We start from the raw sequence: 11,320 nt of genomic DNA on the forward strand, positions 1-11,320 counted from the left end.
AGCCATACTTTGTCTCAATAAATGAAACAGAAACCATCTTGTTTCTCTTTCTGAATTGCTCAGAGTGGTAGTTTTCCTTATTGTCATCATTTATGATAAAATTTCCTATTTAAAAAAATACTTTCTAGCTTGGCATGGTGGCTCATGCCTGTAATCCTAGCTACTCAGGAGGCTGAGATCTAAAGATCATGATTCAAAGCCAGCCTGGGAACTAAAGAACCTGAGACTCTTATCTCTAATTAACCTCTAGAAAAGGATAAGTGGGGCTGTGACTCACGAGTAGGGTGGTATGGGCCAGGAGTTTGGCCTAGTGATAGAGTGCTTGCCTAGCATGCATGAAGACCCAGGTTTGATTCCTCGGTATCACATACATTGAAAAAAGCTGGAAGTGGTGCTGTGGCTCAAGTGGCAGATCACTGGCCTTGAGAAAAAAAAGCCCAAGGACAGTGCTCAGGCCCTGAGTTCGAGCCCCAGGACTGGCAAAAACAAAACAAAACAAAAGGAGTAGGGTGGTAGCCTTGAGCTGAAGAGCTCAGGGACAGCACCCAGGCCCAGAGTTCAAGCCCCATGACTGATAAAAAAGAAAAAATACTTTCTGCATATATTGCCTTTTATTTTTATTTATTTATTTTTTGCCAGTCCTGGGCTTGATCTCAGGGCCTGAGCACTGTCCTTGGGTTTTCTCAAGGACAGAACCCTACCACTTGAGCTACAGCACCACTTCTGGCTTCTTCTATATATGTGGTACTAAGGAATCAAACTCAGGTCTTCATGCATGCTGGGCAAGCACTCCACCATTAGGCCAAACTCTTAGCCCCTATATTGCCCTTCAATTGAACTTTTCCTTGTTTTCCTTATTTTTGTTGCAATCTGTTTAACAGTTTTAGTTGGTTTTCCTTAAGTATTTTATTCTCATTTCTCATCTATGTTCTCTCTGATATTGTTTAGTACAGAGTTTGAACTCGGCCTGACGCTTGCTAAGCAGGTACTCTAGCACTTGAGCCACATCACCCAGCTCTCTTTTGCTTTAGTTATTTTCCAGATGTTGACTTAATGTATATAGTCCACATAGCCAAGGGAGTTAATGATGAATTTATTATTAAAAATAGTATTTTAATAAACTCTAGTTATAAAAATCTCAGCTCTAGTAATCTATTAAGGAACTTCCTAAGCTTCCAGTACCACATGTAAATATTATAGCTACACTAAGAACCATTACTAAGGTTAGACATTCTTATATGAATAGGTTTGACCCAGAAATGTCTAATATAGCATTTATGAAAGATTTACAGTACCTGAAATCTCTCTACCAATAAAAATCACAAATGCAGGTGCAATATTAAATATCTCAGTAGGAAAAACAATATTTCCTGGAGACAGAAGCACAGAAAATAGTATTTAGGCAAAATTGCAATCTGTTGTCCTAAATGTCTGTATAAGGAAATGATGGAACTAATATGTCTTGCAGTAATAGGACTAAAACTCTATAGAGATTTCTACCAGAATGTCTTGGAACAAATGCATAGCCCACTCAGTGCATTTCATTACCACTAATATATTCAAGAAGCAAATACATCATCTCAGATGTAAGCTATATACTCAACTAATATCCATTTACATAATTATATATATACACATGTGTATTACATGACATGTATATGTGCATATAAACATGCATACATCTATGTATATATGCATTTATATGTATATAGCCCCATATCTACAGGTAGACATGGAAATAGGCAAAGCTCTAGTGAAAGTCCTGGGGCTTGAGCTCAGGGTTAGTCACTGTTCTTGAAATGTTTTTGCCCAAGGGAAGCACTCTACCACTTAAGCCACAGTTCTTTTTGGTGGTTAGTGGAGATAAGCGTCTTACAGGCTTCCTGCCTGGGCTGGCTTTAAATTGCTTCCTGAGTAGTTAAATGTTGTGTCAGTCCTCATAGACTTTCTTGCTTAGGACTTGCTTTGACCTCTGATCTTCAGATCTCAGCCTTCTGAGATTACAGGTATAAGCCACTGTGACAAGCTGTTTTTTCATGTTACATATTATTTGACATTTCTCTGATTATGTATATGAAAATTTGTTGAATAGGGATACATTTTGGCAATACTACAAATCGAATGTCCCTCACAAGCTCATTCTGCTGAATTGCTGGTCTGCAAATAGCTATTTTGGCTGGGCATGAGGGCTCACACCTGTAATCCTAGCTATTCTGGAGGCTGAGATCTGAGGATCAAAGTTCAATGCCAGCCTGGGCACAAAAGAACCTGAGACTCTTATTTCCAGTTAACCTCCAGAAAATGGGAAGTGGAGCTTGACTCCAGGGTAGGGCATAGCCTTGAGCTGAAGAGCTCAGGGACAGCACCCAGGGTAGGGCAATGGTCTTGAGCTACAGAGCTCTGGGACAGGCCAAGTTCAAGCCCCATAACACACACACACACACACACACAAAAAAAAAAAAAAAACAAAAAAAACAAACCCAACAACAACAAAAAAACCCAGCTATTTTGGAAGGTTCTGGGAACAGTAGGAAGTGAGGCCTAGCAAGGTAAGTAGGTCTGGTCGGTGTGTCCTTGAGGTGCCCTTACTCCCAATGGTAAGAGAAGTCTCTGCTTCCTCTCTGTCCTAGGGTGAAGAAGCTCCTCTTATACATAGTCCTTCTGCCACAATGCTGCTCAAGTTGTAGCTGAATGCTCTGACCATGAGCAAAAGGAATCTTACTTCTTTTTCAGTCACTTATGTCAAGTATTCTTCCACAGAGACAGGAAAGTAAACACATGTAAGAAGCAAAATCAGTGGTTTAGGTCTTTTCTTCTTTTTTTTCTTCCAATCCTGAGGCTTAAGCTCAGGGCCTGAGGACTAAGGCTTTCTCAAGGCTTGAGCCATAGCACCATTTGAAGCTTTTTTCTATGTATGTGGTACCGAGGAATTGAACCCAGCTCTTCATGCATGCTAGGCAGGCATTCTACCACTAGGCCAAACTCCTGGCCCGGTTTCGGTGTTTTTTATGCCTAGATTTCTTGGATTCAAATCCTGTCTTTGAGCCAAGCAATGATGGCATGCACCAACTCTATGAGAGGTATAAATAATAGGATTGGTATTCAGGACTACTGAAGGCAAAAATGTGAAGACGACCTGAAAACTAAAGCCAAAATTCTATGGGTAGTTGGTGCTGCTAGCTCAGACCTGTAATCTTAGCCACTCAGGAGGCTGAAGTCTGAAGATCATAGTTCAAAGCCAGTCTGGGCTGGTTTTTGCTTTGGGTTCTTCCGTGTCATTGCTTGTGATAATAAATTGTGCCTATTGTTGACATGGTCCATTATGCATGCATATCCCATTATCCATTGCATTGTAAAGGAACATATAGGTGGATCTCTGTTTTTTGGTCAGTCCTGGGGTTTGAATGCTCTTCCCATGTGAGCTACCGCTCCAGTTCCAGCCTTTTGTCTTTCTTTCTTTTGTAGTTAATAAGAGATATGATTCTCATGGGCTTTTCTGCCAGGACTGCCTTTGAGTCCTGATCCTCAGATCTCAGTCCCTCTTGAGTGGCTAGGATTACAAGCATGAGCCACCAGATTTCACTTTTTAGTGAGTATGGGTCTAACTTCAATAGACATTTGTATGCAGTGTTTCATGTGAATATTTTTCATTTCTCTTGGGTATATACTCTGGAGTCAGTTTGGTGGATCACATAGTATTTTATGTTCAAATTTGTAAAAATTGTGAAACTTTTTCCTAAATTACCTGTTCATTTATTCCATTCCTACCAGCTACTTGTGTATGTATGGGATTTTGAATTATTCCAAATACTCTTCAATTGCTACTATAATTCTTTTTTTTAATCAACTTTTGTGAATGTATATAACAGCATCTTAGTATGAGTTTGGTTTGTAGTTCCTTTATGACAGAGTTGAGTTCTTTGGATTTTTTTCCTTGGGCTTATTATCCATTTTTTGTATCTTGTTTTGGCATAGACTCTATTTAAAACTTTTACTCATTAAAAAAGAAAAAAAGATGCCAGGCATGGTGACCCACGCTTGTAATCCTAGCTATTCAGGAGGCTGAGACTTGAAGATCACAGTTCAAAGACATCCCGGGGCAATAAAGACTGTGAGACTCTTATCTCCAATTAATCACTAGAAAAAGGGAAAGTGGGGGTGTGGCTCAGGGGCAGGGTGGTAGCCTTGAGCTGAAGAACTCAGGGACAGTGTCAAGGCCCAGAGTTCAAGCCCCATGACACACACACAAAAAAAAAGAAAGAAGGAAAGAAAGGAAGCAAGCAAGCAAGCAAGCATTTTCAGGTTCCATATCTGGTGTTCTTTCCCTACATAATAAACTTTCCGAAAGACTAATATTTAGACCTATAAGTCAGTATTACCAAAGAGTCTTTATTTGATCCAGAAAACTGATCAATGAATGTGAATATAAAGACAGATAAAGAATAATGAGGCTCCGTTGGCATGTATATGTAGAATAAGTCAGCCGTAATTTACATCGTGGCAAATGTATGTTACTGATGAAAAAGCAGTTAGAGTATCTGATGTGTAGTGTATTGCTAGGAATAGACCGGTTGAGATTTGGAGGATTAAGCACATGCCTAAGAGAGCCAAAGTTTCATCAGCCTGAACTATTAGGTGTTGTGGGTCAGACCTGTAATCCTAGCTACTCAGGAGGCTGAGATTTGAGGATTATGACTCAGACAGCTGGAGCAGATACATTTGTGAAACTTCTATATACAACTTCTATATCCAACTTTCCAAGAAGTAGGGATATGGTTCAAGTGGTAGAGTGCCAACCATGCCAATCAATAATTCATTCTCTTAATGATACTGACAAACCAACCCTTTTCTTTCTTTTGTCTTTTCTTTCTTTCTTTTTTCCAATCCTGGGGACTGAACTCAGGGCCTGAACACTGTCCTTGGGCTTTTTTCAAGGCTAGTTCTCTGCCACTTGAGCCACAGCACCACTTCCGGCTTTTTATGTGGTTCCAAAGAATTGAACTGGGGCCTTTGTGCATGCTAGGCAAGCACTTTACCACTAGGCAAAACTCCTGGCCCCACATCCCTCCTTTTTTGACAGTCTTGGTCTTGAACTCAGGGCCTAGACACTCACTGTCTCTGAGCTTTTATGCTCAAGACTAGTGCTCTACCACTTGAGCCACACCTCCTCTTCTGGCTTTTTGGTGAGTAATTGGAGATCAGAGTTTCACAGACTTTCCTATCCAGACTGGGTTCAAAGCTGATCCACAGAGCACAGTCTCTTGTGTAGCTAGGATTATAGGCATGAATCACCAGCACCCAACTTCTCCAGCCCCTTTTTGCACTCGTTATTTTCAGCCTTTGGTCTCACTTTGTGCCCAGGTCAGACTGGGCTATAATCCATAGCTGGGGATGACACGCATGCACCACTACAGTGCCCTTATGACTCAAAGATATTGAATTGACTAAGATGGACTCTCATGAATTTTTATGCTCTGACTAGTCTTAAATGGTAATTCTTAATAGTTTCCTTGTTTCCCAAGTAGCTAGAATTACAGGCCTTAGTCCAATGCGTGGCCTGAAGCATTGTTTTTCACTTTAATTGCTTTCTTTAGAATGCTTTCTATGGCTAATGCTTTCTGAAGGCTTAGGGCCACCTTAGAATCTTGTTCTTATAGCTCAGTGCTGGTGGCTTGTGCCTATAATTCTAGCTGCTTTGGAGGTTGAAATCTTAGGATATTTAGGATCCATTCAAAGCCTGCTGGGTCAAAAAGTCCATGGAGATTGGTTAATCTCCACAGTCTCCAATTAACTAGCAAAAAGCCAGATCTGGAATGGAAGTATGACTCAAGTATTAAGAGTGCCTGCAGCCTTGAGCAAAAAAAGCCCAGTGAGTGCGTGAGGCACCTGCGTTAAAGCCATAGTACCACCACATACACACACAAAATGAATCCTGTTCTCCATTTGCTTTTCATTTGTTTCTATACCTTAACTTCTTTTTAAAAATTTACTTTATTGTTATTATAGAGTTGACATACAAAGGGATTACATTTACATGTGTCAGGGAGTAAGTATATTTCCTCTTGTACAGTGTCATTTGTTCCCTCATTCTCTCCCATTCTCTCCTTCCCATCTCCACCCAGTAATTATACCTTAACTTCTTAACACGTCTTTAGAGTTTTGTCAGAACAACATGAGATTATAATGAATAAGGGTCCTCATAGTTAATTGCTTGTCTAAATCTATTACTTCCTTACTACCAGAATACAGATATCCAGCAGATCAAACAATTTTGATTTTTAGGCTCTCTTCAAACTTGGGGGTAGATTGTTGACATGGTATTTACCAGTGATATATATACAGATGTTTACTTCAGAGTTCTGAAAAGCCATTGTATTGTTCAAAGTGGCAAACTCAAGCAGGTACATATTTTTATCCTTTTAGAACATAATTCTTGTATTACAGAAGTGTGTGTGTGTGTGTGTGCGTGCACGTGCGTGCGTGCATGCGCACATGTGAGCCAGTATTCAGCCTTGAATTCTGCCCTCATGATTCTGCTTACTTTTTTGTTCAAGGTACTCTACCACTTTAGCCAGTATTCCATTTCCTCTGTTTGTGGTTAGTTGGAGATAAAAGTCTCAACGGGCTTTCCTGCTCAAGCTGGTTTTGAACCTCAAACCTCAGCTCTTAGCCTTCAGAGTAGTTAGGACTACAGTCATGAGCCAACAGGGCCCAATGCCACCAGCCTATTAAACCCTGTGTTCCTGCTCCCCCACCCCCTGTAGAAATTATACTCTCTTTCCTTCGTATCTAAGCCCCTCTAGAGAATTATTTCAATTTACTCGGCCTGCTAGCACATCATATCCTTGCATTCCTTTTGCTATTTCCAGTTTTATACATGAGCTCTTGAAGAATACTGAAGAAAAATCACTTAATCCACACCTAGTAGATTCCTAGTTTCCAAACTGGTATTTCTTTGCAAAACATTTGTGTTTCTTTGAATCATTTTCTTCTTCAATTTTAGTAGCTACTATAATTCTTTGCCACTCATTACAACCTCTGTACTAGAATGAAGTAACTTTCATAAAGAATACTGAAGCAGTTTCTTATAGCTGAATTCTTTTCCCAATTCCATCTCCAAATCTCTTCATCCTCTCCTCTATTTTCTTTATTCTCAGGTGAAAATTATCTGTCCTCTGACTGAATCTTTTTTTGTATGTGCCAGTCGTGGGGTTTGAACTCAGGGTAGGTGCTGTCTCTGGGCTTCTTTTGCTCAAGGCTAGTGCTCTGCCACTTAAGTCACAGCTCTACTTCCAGATTTTGGATAGTTTAATGGAGATACATGTCTTATAGACTTTCCTGTTCTGGCTGGCTTCAAACTGCAGTCTTCAGATCTTAGCCTCCTAAGTAGGAGTCTAGATATGAGTCACCAGTGCCCAGCTTAAGTCTATTTTATTTGCCTGTGCTTTAAGTAAGTAATATGAGTTACTAGGTCTTTTGGTTAAAATGGGAATTTTTGATTCAGTAAGACTAGAAGTGGGACCCAAAATTGTTCATCTCTAACTAACATGCAATGCTGTCATTACCAGTCAATAGAACACACTTGGAGTAGAAATATGATTTGATATATCCTCTCATCTCCCTTTGCTTTCCCAGTGAGCATTTCTCTTTGCTTTATGTTCAAGTTCTTCGTACTGGCTCTTTAACATACAAAATGATCAATTAGTTTAACCTAAAAAGAAAAGATCTTTCCAAACATTTTCTTCTTAAGTCATCATGTTGTCATATCTATTTTTGTATCAGTTTCCCATTGTAATATTAGAGATTACAGTAAAGCTTAACAGCTGAGAAATGAGTTCCCATGATTAAGGACCTAGGTATGGTTTAGCTAAATAATCGGATTCAGACTATCTTACAAGCTCCCAATCAGGATGTCAGGAGAAGGGAGGGAAAACAAGAAGTGGAAGAGAGTGACTGAAGGGGCGACAGTAACTGTAGCCCCTGTCTAGGTGGATTTCTCTCCAGTTCATTGCAAGGAATTTGTCATCAATCTAGTCTTTGCCAAGCCCAATCCCAGAAGTGATATTCCATTTTACTGTATTCTGTTCATTGGAAGCAAGGTTCTGTATCCAGCTCTCTCAATGGGAGGGGCTTGCCTAAGAGCACGAACATTTGGTGGCAGGACCACTGACAGCCACCTTAGAAACTCTTATCACACTATCATAGCCAGTTCCTTGGTGTGACTTAGGTGAGTAAGGTATCAGATAATAACACTGAGTCTCTCTCTCTCCCTCTCCCCCCACCCCCCACCCTCATTCTATACTGCTTTGGAGCTTGAATTCAGAGCCTGGGCACTGTCCCTGAACTTTTGTTCTCAAGGCCAGTGCTATATACCATTTAAGGCACAGCTTCTGCCTTTCTGGTGGTTAATTGGAGATAGGAGTTTCATGGACATCCCTACCCCAGCTGGCTTCAAACCATGATCTTCAGCTCTCAGCCTCAGATCAGAGAGCCAGGCACTGGTGGCTCATGCTTATAATCCTAGTTACTCAGGAAGATGAGATTTGAGAATTACATTTTAAAGCCAATTCACAAGGAAAGTCAGTGAGACTTTTTATCTCTAATTAACAAGCAAAAAATAGAAGTGGGACTGTGGCTCAAGTGGAAGAGCTTCAATTTTGAGTGAATAAAGCCAAAGAACAGCACCTAGGACCTGATTTTAAGCCTAGGTACCAGCACCCCCCCAAAAAAAATATGCTGGGCACAAGTGGCTCACATCTTGTAATCCTAGCTACTCAGGAAGGTGAGATCTGAGGATCATGGTTCAAAGCCAGTCAGGGCAGAAACGATGCCTTGAGGCTCTTTACCTCCAATTAACCACTCAAAAACCAGCATGGAGCAGTGGTTCAAAGTGGTAGAGTGCTATCCTTGAGCAAAAAAGAGTGGTGTGTGGGGGGGGGCAGGGGGGGTATCACTAGGTATTTTACTCTGCCAAACAAGAACAGAAGCAATGTTAGCTCCAAGTAAGGTGATTAGTCTGGCCAAAATAGTATCTGGAAACACATTTAATGACAACATTAGCCCATGTGGGCAGATAGATACAGGCACCGGAGAAAGGCAAACAAGCAAGTATAGGTAATGCATTGGACAGTCCTGTTAGAATAAACTGTGAGAGCTTGATGAAAAAGGATGACACTAGAGTGGAGGTTTGTTTATTCTGTTTATCTGGAGTCAGAGCCAATAATCCCAGTGATCCCCAAAATGGTGACAAATGTTTTCCTACATGTAGAAAGAGCCAATTGGCAGTGTATTTGCAAGTGGGCCAATTCCTGCTCTTAGTAATGTGGTACAAATAGGGCTCTGGATTTACTGCTGGTGGATCATGTGCTTTCTTATTAGTGAAAATAGATTTACACTCATTTTCATGCTTTCTGGCTCAGTGCTTTTGTAAAAACAACAACAAAAACCTGAATGGACTGAAGAGACAGAAGGCTAATGTTCATACTTATGGAATAAAACCTGATCCATGGAAATCTGATGTTAGCCTCTATCAAAAGTCAAAGTTTAGCCAGGCAAGGTGGCCATGCCTATAATCCTAGCTACTCAGGAGGCTGAGATCTGAGGATCATGGTTCAAAGCCAGTCCAGGCACTAAAAAGTCTGTGAGACTCATTTCCAGTTAATCACCAGAAAACTGGAAGTGGCACTGCAACTCAAGGGGTAAGATGGTAGCCTTGAGCTGAAGAGCTCAGAGACAATGCCCAGGCCCCGCCAGAGTTTAAAACATATGACCCACAAAAACAAAACAAAACAAAAGTCAGTGGGTCTTCAAGTCTAGGGAGAAGAGGGGCTCCAGTGGCTCATGCATATAATCTTACTCAGAAGGCCAAGGTCTTTGAAGACATACAGACAGGAAAGTCTGTGAGGCTCTTATCTCCAGTTGAACACCATGGGGGGTGGGTTTGAACTGGAGCTGAGGTAGAGTGCCAGCCCTGAGCAAAAAATGCTAAGGGACAACACCCAGTCCCTGAGTTCCAGCACAAAAACAAGACAAAACAACAACAAAGTAGGGATCTCTGTAAGGTTTTATATTTTCAAATGGAGGCTGCAGCAGCATTCAAATAGACCTAAATCTTTTGTGTGTGTGTCTGTGTATGTCTCTATGTGAGTATACCAGTTCTGGGGCTTGAACTCAGGGTCTGGATGCTGTCCCTGAGTTTTTTTTTTTTTTGGCCCCTTTCTCTTTCTGGCCCCGCTCGCTCCGGCCCCGCTCGCTCCGGCCCGGCTAGGCCCCCTTTCTAGCTCCGGCCCCGCTCGCTCCGGCCCGGCTAGGCCCCCTTTCTAGCTCAGGCCCCGCTCGCTCCGGCCCCGCTCGCTCCGGCCCTGCTCGCTCCGGCCCGGCTAGGCCCTCTTTCTAGCTCAGGCCCCGCTCGCTCCGGCCCGCTCGCTCTGGCCCCGCTTGCTTCCGCCCTGCTCGCTCCAGCTTGCTCTTGGCCCCGCTCGCTCCGGCCCGGCCCTGCTCCTGGCCCCGCTCGCTCCGGTCGGCCAGCTCTCGCTTGCTCCTGGCTCTGCTCACTCTGGCCCCTTCTCGCTCTGGCCCCGCTCGCTCCGGCCTCGCTGGCTCTGGCTCGGCTCGCTCCCACACGCTCCGGCCCTGCACGCTCCGGTCCCGCTCGCTCCGGCCACCACTCGGTTGGGCTCTGTTCACTTCAGCTCAGCTCGCTTCTTTCGCTCTCTGTCGCCGTCGCAGTCTTGTCTCTGCCACTTTTCCGGTTTGGTTGTGTCTCGTCTCTGCCACTTCCGGCTTGGTTGTGTATGTGGGATACCGAGGAATCGAACCCGGGTCTTTGTGCATGCTAGTCAAGCACTTTAACCGCTAGGCCAAACTCCCGGGCCCTCGAATCCAGAGTTTTATGAATGCCAGGCGAGCACTCTATCATTAGGCCATACTCCCAGCCCAGCTGTTTATCCTTGTCTTCAAATCTTTGCCCTTTTACATCTTCTTGTTCATGGACTCATTTTTTAAGACCAGAAAGACAAAGAACCTGATCTTGATGTTGCAGCTTTTCATTATCAATAGCAAGATAGAGTTCACTTGAACTCATGGAGTTTAAATATGCTGTGGTATTTACATTGCATCTACTTTAACATAGATTCTCCGTGGCTTGGTTTCTTCATATGTAAAATGGATATGCACCATTTTTTTTTTTTTTTTTTTTTTTTTGCGCAGGTCATGGGGCTTGAACTCTGGGCCTGGGTGCTGTCCCTGAGCCCCACTTCCCATTTTCTGGAGGTTAACTGGAGATAAGAGTCTCACTGTCTTTAGTGCCCAGGCTGGCTTT

The 11,320-nt window shown here is 42.5% G+C and overlaps 1 protein-coding gene across 2 annotated transcripts in view; it reads left to right on the plus strand.

Annotated features, from left to right (window-relative positions):
* The window catches only part of Pphln1 (periphilin 1), a 147,787-nt gene that overhangs the window by 8,120 nt on the left and 128,347 nt on the right, over window positions 1-11,320 (plus strand). The gene's annotated exons all lie outside the window — the stretch shown is intronic.

This window comes from Megascapheus bottae, chromosome 2 (genome assembly GCF_031878675.1).
Source record: "Megascapheus bottae isolate mThoBot1 chromosome 2, mThoBot2.hap1, whole genome shotgun sequence".
Taxonomy (NCBI): Eukaryota; Metazoa; Chordata; class Mammalia; order Rodentia; family Geomyidae; genus Megascapheus; species Megascapheus bottae.